We start from the raw sequence: 8,622 nt of genomic DNA, 5'->3' as shown, positions 1-8,622 counted from the left end.
CAGAGGAAGAACAGCGCGCAAGGCCTCAGAGGCCTAGGCTCAGAACTGGCACACCGGAAGAACATCTGTTCTAATTAGCATATTATACTTTTATTATTATAGAAGATATTTGACAATTTCAATTACAGATACATAAAGAAACATTGTGCCCTGGGCCTCTCATCTTTCTCATTCCTTTCTCTATCCTACTGCCTAAAACAGAGATCCTGCCACCTGAGACCATGAAAATAAGGATCACAACATAGAAATATCAGAGTAATGAGCTGGAAGGTAAGTCCCTGAGGACTTCGTGGGGCACAGCTGCCATATCAGTTCCGAATATTTCACCTCTGTACTTCATTTACTGAAAGAGAAATAAATTTAGTATTATTTTAGAATTTTGTTATTTATATAGCCAAACCTGATATGAACTAATATGCCTGTATACAAGATCTTCCAAAAGACAAACTATTCCACAGAAAAAGTGCCTGATCTCATAGACACACAAACATACATACACACATATATTTACACAAACACACATACACAATTAGATAATTAATTCCTGGAAGAAAAATCCAAAGAGCTCATAAACATCTAAAAAAGTGTGTAATCTCAGCAGTAATCAGAGAACTGTGAATTAAAACAAGAGAGTATTTTTCATGCAGATCAGCAAACACTTTTAAAAAGCAATATATTCATTTCTGTTGAGTATTCAGGATAATGGTCCCTCTCAGGCACTATTATAAATTGCTATAAATTTTCAGAAGGTAAATAGGCAATATCTATTACATTTGAAATGCTTTATCATTTGAGACGGCAAAGCAACACAATTCTACACCACAGAAATAAAAGCAACAATATTCAAGACCACATGTCCAAGAATTCTTACTGTGGCATAATTTGTCAAGGTAAAAAACTGGAAACAATCTGTTAAATCCAAAAGTAGTAGAATATTTGGATAAATCATGGCATTACCTTACTATGAAATATTAGGCAGCTGTTAAAAATGAGTTAAATCTATATATCCTGATCTAGAAGTTTGTTTATGAGATATTGATTAGTGAGAAAAACAAATTACCTATTTTTATATAATGGGTCAACCTATTTTGTGTATGCATGTCTATATAAATTTGTATGAATATGTAAGAAGGTGTGAAAAAATATACCTCAGGCTAACATTGGTTGCCTGGGACTCGGGGTAGTAATGGACATTACTTTTTCTATATTCATCTTTGGATGGTTTTACTTGTTACAATGAGTAGAACTAGGTGTTGCTTTTGTTTTATGTAATTTTAAATTAGTCTTATTAAAAGGTATACATCCAAGAATGCAAAATAATTAATGTCCCTCAATGCAAGATGGACGTCTTTGTAACTGATTATTATTATTTTTATTATATATTTCATTGATTTTTTACAGAGAGGAAGGGAGATAGTTAGAAACAACGATGAGAAACATCGATCAGCCGCCTCCTGCACAGCCCCCACTGGGGATGTGCCCGCAACCCAGGTACATGCCCTTGACCGGAATCGAACCTGGGACCTTTCAGTCCGCAGGCCGATGCTCTATCCACTGAGCCAAACCGGTTACGGCTGTAACTGATTATTGCCAAACATTTAAATCCATATCACTGGAGCAAACTGCACAAACCTGTACAAAACAAAGCAGGTAACTGAGGAGAGTAATGTGGTTTATTGACCGACCTTTCACAATAGTACTTCGTTAATCATTAGTTTTGTAAGACAGCCATGTGTTAGTAAAATAAATACATGCATGTTACTTCTTGCAATCTCCTGGGAAAGAATGTCATGGCTGGCTATGTTATGGAAAGGAAGGCAGGAGTTAAGAAACACAGAGAAAGGAACAATTCCTTTTCTTATCAGATGGGTCGAAAGATTCCCCAATGAGTGTGCGAGTGAGGGCGTGGCTATCAGTCAAGGTTTACAATCCCGAGGCCCGAATTCTTACTTCCGGCCGCTCCTCACATGTTCTTCCGCCATCAAGGCCCAGGCAACACCTAGCCGGACTCCTGAGTCACGCTGGCCTCCACCCTTGTGCTTGATCTTTCCCTGGATCTGTTTGGTTGCCAGAGCCTCTGAATTTCACCTCTGGAACGCTTCTGCCCTTGCCCTCCTCCTGGACCCGTCGCATTTGGCCAGGATGATGGCGTAATGGTGTCGTGGCCGCTACGGAAGAGGCGCAGGCTCCTTCGCCAGGTCTCCCGGACCTTCCCCATCTAACACCCCGTGGCTTCCACCACCTTCTCCACCTGCCCCCGCCTTTGCTCGGTGTGACCTGGATTTTGCTCACCCCCGAGGGCCTCGGCGCTGACCAGGTCCCGCCCTCTGGTGGCCTCCACAAGCCTGGGAACACCAGGAAGGAGCAACCGCTTCCGGAGCCGGAGCCTGAGGGGCGGGCCTGTTCGGGAAGGGCTGGCCAATGGGGACGCTGAGCTCAGGGTCAGAGGTCACAGGTGCTGTGGGCGGACATTTTCTCCGGCGAAGGAAGGTCGGTGGGAAGCTGTTTTAACCTCCGGCAAAAGGTCAGAGAGACTGGAGGGAGAAGGGAGGGAGAGTGTTCTTGATGTGAGGAGAAGGAAAGGTCTCAGGGCGGCAGCTCTGAAATCCCTGGAAAACAGGTTTCTGGGACTGTTTAAATAAGTCACAGGACCTCAGAACCAGCGTCCACTCACCTCATTCGGCGGGAACAGAGGGTGTGAAGGGCACAGAAAGGCCAATAGCACTCCAACCCACTAACTAGAAATTGCCTAGTTTACACAATGTGAGAACGTATTGAATATTGAAATTTCGAATTGCTCTTCTGCGATTTTACTGAAAGTGTCGTTTTTGTGTGACGGAGTGAGGAAGGGGAGAAATCTGATGCTTTAGGTTAGTAGGAGAAGATTCACACTCGCCTGTGTGTGGTCTTACATAATCTCGGAAATTACGTGCATTGTATATATGTACACTTTAAATATATGCGCTTCCGGATTTTTAAATATATTTTTATTGGTTTCAGAGAGGAAGGGAGAGAGAGAGAGAGAGAGAGAGAGAGAGAGAAATAACGATGAGAAAATCATTGGTTTGCTGCGTCCTGCACGCCCCCTACTGGGCTTGAGTCTGCACACCCGGCTGTGCCCTGGCCAGAATCAAATCCTGACCTCCTGGTTCATAGGTCCGTGCTCAACCACTGAGCCGCCCGGCGGGCATGTACAGTTTTTAATTTGTCAATTACACCTCAGTAAAGCTGGGAAGAAAAAATCTTGGGAAACTGTACTTTACCCCCTGGTGCATAAGCACCTGGCCTAATTATTTGTATTTATTTCCATTTTGGCCCAATAAATGCAGGTCAGTAGGTAGCACAGGAGAAATAAAATATTTAAAAACAGTTCAGGAAGAATATTTCAGGAACTGCTGCTGTTCAGAAGTTGGCTATTTTAAAATACATTTTCTCTAACCATGATTTTGCTTATTTCCCCCCCGCCCCCCTTGTCTTTGATTTTAGAAATAAGGCCTATTTATCTTCCTATTCATCCACCACTATAAGATGGATTCCAATATCTGGACTGCAATAAAATTAAATTGCAGCTTAAAGGAATTCTATGAATGTATATAACATGGTGTCTTATTTAAGTACTATATATTTAGATGAGTTTAAATGATTAAGTTCAATACAACAGTAATTATTGTTTAAGGTAGTCAATGGGCATGATGAATCTAAAATAGAAATACTGGAAAATTTAAGAAGTTCGAGGAAGGAAAATTTAAGGTAAATATTGACAATAAACTGAATGGATAAACTATGTAGAGTTCGTTTTTAACTTTTGTTTAACATAGTTTTATTGATTTCAGAGAAGAAGGATGAGAGAGAGATAGAAGCATCTATAATAATAAGAGCATAATATGCTAATTAGACCAGACATCTGAACAACCTTCCAGACTTCCTTCCAGATGACCTTCTGGATGAAGCCGGGGCTGCGAGGGCTGAGCCTCTTGCACAAATTTCGTGCATTGAGCCTCTAGTCAATGATAAGAGAGAATCATTGATTAGCTACCTTCTGCAGTCCCCACACTGGGGACTAAGCCCACAACCTGGGCATGTGCCCTGACCAGGAATCAAACTGTGATCTCCTGGTTCATAGGGTGATGCTCAACCATGGAGCCACACTGGCTGGGCATGTTTATTGCTTTTTAGAAATAGAGGAAGGATGAGGGAGAAAGAGAAACATCCATATAAGAGGGAAACATCAATTGGCTGCCTGCTGCAGGCCCCCTACCGGGGACCAAGACCACAACCTGGGCAAGTGCCCTGACTGGGAACTGAACTGGCAACCCTATGGTGCATGGGAAAACACCCCACCAATTGAGCCACACCAGCCAAGGCAGGCTTTTTATTTTCTAAGACAGCAGAATTTCCCAAATCCTGCTCCACTGCTTCAGCACAGTTTTGCCCTTGGTTATTCAATTTTAAAGTCACTTAAGAAATATGGTTATCCTGAGAAAACTACTCTGTCAATTCTGTAAACTCTAGCCTCTTTTGCAACAAAGCGATCACATTAAATATATTTCGATCTCCCAACTAGAAGTTGAGTGAATTCAACAGTGTGAAAAATTTTATATCAACATATTTATAGATTAGCTATAAGTCTTTAATAAGTATTATGTTCATAATTAATTTTTTTTATCATTCAGAGCCTTTTTTTTTAATGAATGACCGAAGTTTTGTGATTAAGAATGATTTGTCTGTTCCTGGCTTCGCTATTTTACCAGCATTTAATTTTATTTTTATTTTTCCAGGTGTTGAAATTTGTACTGCTTTGAAAGGAAGAAGAATGTTTTCAATGTTCAAATATTGTGCAATAGACTATTTATACGAGGTAGGGTGTTACTGGGTCACCACCTTCTTACTAAGAATTGTGATATAAACAGTGCTATCTGCATTCACAACATGATTATGAACATTTTGCAGTTGTCCTTGGATTCATCCTCAGTCTAGTTGCTTTGAGATTTACTTAAAATTACTTTTTACTTTTAATATACCTTAAAAATGGCAGTTTGGGAAAAATAATTGACAATATAACATGAAATTACAACTCTTAGGGGGGAAAAAAGGAAACTTGGCAAGTTTGGGCTGCTTTTATGAATAATCTTGAGTAATCTTTATTGAAAGGAGGGGGAGGGAAAGACAATCTCAGTTATCTTTATGATAAAATAACAGTATTGACCACTTACTATGGGCCAGGTACATTGTTTGTTTGGTGGGTTATATCATTTGATCATTTGCTCTTGTGATAGATTATGTAATTTGATCATCATAACTACTTGAGGTAGATACTATTATTATAAAGGTTGTACAATGTTAAAGGTTAGGAAACTAATGTCTAGAGAAGTCAAATAGTTTGTACAAAGCTGAGAGTCAACCAAGGCACATGGTTAAGAACTAACTGGAATACTTGTCATACAACAGTTCACTGTTCTTATGATCTTAATTCACAAGTTAAAATTTTGGGTTTTTTTATAACCTTGACCCCATCTACCAGGAAAAAAAATTATTCCAGTATAACCAAAATTGTCTTACATTTTACAGAAAATAAAGGCATCTTCAGATTTTATTACTCCTTCATAAGTGAGGGAGGCAAATGTGTCATTATAACATATAGATGGTAAGAAATCAGAGATCATTGTTCTAAAATATATTTATGAATATACTAGAAACCCAATGCACAGATTCGTGCACCAGTGGGGTCCCTTGGCCTGGCCAGCGGAGATCAGGCTGAAACTGACTCTCTGACATCCCCCAAAGGGTCCCAGATTGTGAGAGGGTGCAGGCCAGGCCGAGGGACCCCAATGATGCACAATTGGGGCTGGGAGGGACCACGGAAGGGCTCTAGGGTGTGTCCAGCCCATCTTGCCCTGTCCTGATTGGCCGAACCCCAACAGCAAGCTAACCTACCAGTTGGAGCATCTGCCCCCTGGTGGTTAGTGTGCATCACAGCAACTGGTCAAACAGACAGTCGGACACTTAGCATATTAGGCTTTTATTATATAGGATTGGCCACTTGCAAAATTAGTCTATACCAGCCGTGGGCAAACTAGGGCCCGCGGGCCGGAACCGGCCCGTTTGAAATGAATAAAACTATTGAAAAAAAAGACCGTACCATTTTATGTAATGATGTTTACTTTGAATTTATATTAGTTCACACAAACACTCCATCCATGCTTTTGTTCCGGCCCTCCAGTCCAGTTTAAGAACCCATTGTGGCCCTCGAGTCAAAAAGTTTGCCACCCCTGGTCTATACTCAAACATCTTCAAACTTTAATCTTGCCCATAGTACCTTAATTTCTTGTTCAAATACAGTACAAATATGATACTAATAAATGGCAACTCTTACAAAAAATGCAGGATTTTGTAGAATTCATGAAAACAGTGCTGAAGAACTACTCAAAAGCAGGTAAACCTTTTATCAAATGAGGATCTTGCAAAATTATATCAGTTAACAAGCAAAAAGAAGAGAATGGTTTGAATATCAGAGTCAGAGATACCTTGGAAAAATTTGACTAAATCCTCAAATATTTTCTAAAAATATCTTTTTATGATCAAAGGTGAAGTAATGACTAATATCATGCACATCTTCACTTAACACAGTTTGTCGGGAAATTATGACAAAACTATTATAATTATAAACAAAATTTTGTTAGGTATAAAATTTATAAAGTTTTGGGGTTTTGTTAGATAAAGTTCCAATCGAGCTGTTTTTCCTTCTTACTGTGAACCTTTGATTCTCATATAAATTAACTGATCTTTTCTTTGTGCCATTTATTCTTGGATAATGAGGATCTGTTATTTAATATGTTTTAACACCTTCAGCAAACATAAAACTCTTGGGGAATTATGCACGAAACAATCATTTGTTCAACTTCCTAAAATAATGAACTCTGTGGGAAGTTGAGAATCATTGAGGGATAACTTTGTAAAGGAGCTGTTGCTTAAGACAAGCCTTGAAAGACGAATAGGTTGTTGATAGAGTAGAGTAGTGGGGCATTTTTCAGAGGCAAACAATAACCATGGTGTGCCTGGTAAGGAAGTGACTGCTAAAAGTTAAGGGAGGTAATAAGGAGACAAGTCTATTTATTTATTTTTTATTTTTTTAATTAAATATTTATTGTTCAGATTATTACATTTGTTCCTCTTTTATTTCCCCCATAACTCCCCTCCTTCCAGTTCCCACCCTACCCTCCTCCCTCACTCCCGACCTACTGTCCTCATCCATAGGTGCACGATATTTGTCCAGGGAGACAAGTCTATTTAAAGAGAACCGTTAGTATTAGAGAGTAATGGGAGATAAAACAGGAAAGTAAAGGCAGAATGGAATTACAGAGAACTTCGATTTACAAGTTTGCTTAGCTGATTTAACATTCTTTTAAAGAACTAGCTTTATTTATTAGAGGTTTTTTAAAAAATATATTTTATTGATTTTTTACAGAGAGGAAAGGAGAGGGATAGAGAGTTAGAAACATCGATCAGCTGCCTCTTGCACACCCCCTACTGGGGATGTGCCTGCAACCAAGGTACATGTCCTTGACCAGAATCGAACCTGGGACCCTTCAGTCTGCAGGCTGACGCTCTATCCACTGAGCCGAACCGGTCAGGGCTATTAGAGTTTTTAAAATTAGAAAAACATTTGATGGTTCTCACAAGTGAAATAATGCAAAGACATAGAAGAAAAACATTAAGACAGCTATGTTTTACTAAGTGAAAAAAAAACACATTGCTAAATGGTATGTAAATAATGTGATCCCATTTTTTTGTCAGACACACTACACACACACACATATTTTGGCCTAACCTGGAAAAAAAGACTGTGGGAAACTATACCAAACTATTACTGATATTACCAGGGACCTTGATTTTCTCAGTATGTGGTTCTGTGTTATTTTATATTTTATAATGAGCATATATTACCTTTAAATAAAAATAACATACATTTAGCCCAGCTGGTATGGCTCAGTTGGTTGAGCATCATCCCATGCACCAGGAAGTCACTGGTTCAATTCCAGGTCAGGGCACATGCCTGGGTTGCAGGTTCGATCCCCAGTAGGGGACGTGCAGGAGGCAGCCAATCAATGTTTCTCCCTCATTGATGTTTCTATCTCTCTGTCCCTCTCTCTTCCTCTCTCTGAAATAAATAAAAACATATATATATATTTTAAAGCAGTGGTTATCTGGGGATTTTTTTTAAAACCATATATTTTAAAGAATAGAGAATTTAATATTCTGAATATTGATAAATATGTTAAATATATTTAATATATTAAAATATTTTATAATCTTGCTTTCTTACATAGAATGTAGTTAGAAAGAAATTTTGCAGAGATGCTTTATTGCTTCGAATCCCTTCATGTTTATATCAAGATGGAAATCATTATGCAGAAGTTACTGATCATAAATTTAGGAGGCCATGGACAAGAGGTATGTTTTACTTTTATTTCTTAATAATCTATTTTATTTTATTTTATTTTATTAATTTTTTTAAGAAGCTCTTTAGATGAAGCCAGGATCCTGTTCTCCCTCCTTGGAAGGGACCTGCATGGAAACTTTTGGACTCATCCCAAAAGGCAGAGGATGCAGCTCCTGGGCAGC

The 8,622-nt window shown here is 39.0% G+C and overlaps 1 protein-coding gene across 1 annotated transcript in view; it reads left to right on the top strand.

Annotated features, from left to right (window-relative positions):
* Window positions 1–8,339: 8,339 nt before the first annotated feature.
* LOC102764473 (chromosome unknown open reading frame, human C9orf84) overlaps window positions 8,340–8,622 on the top strand; it is a 56,975-nt gene continuing 56,692 nt past the window's right edge. Inside the window, exon 1 of the mRNA XM_006771185.2 lies at window positions 8,340–8,451. The gene's annotated coding sequence lies outside the window, so the exon portion shown is untranslated. The remainder of the gene's footprint in view (window positions 8,452–8,622) is intronic.

This window comes from Myotis davidii, unplaced genomic scaffold (assembly GCF_000327345.1).
Source record: "Myotis davidii unplaced genomic scaffold, ASM32734v1 scaffold64, whole genome shotgun sequence".
NCBI classification, from domain to species: Eukaryota; Metazoa; Chordata; class Mammalia; order Chiroptera; family Vespertilionidae; genus Myotis; species Myotis davidii.
Note: the sequence above shows the minus strand (reverse complement) of the source record. Positions and strands in the feature narration are given on the sequence as shown.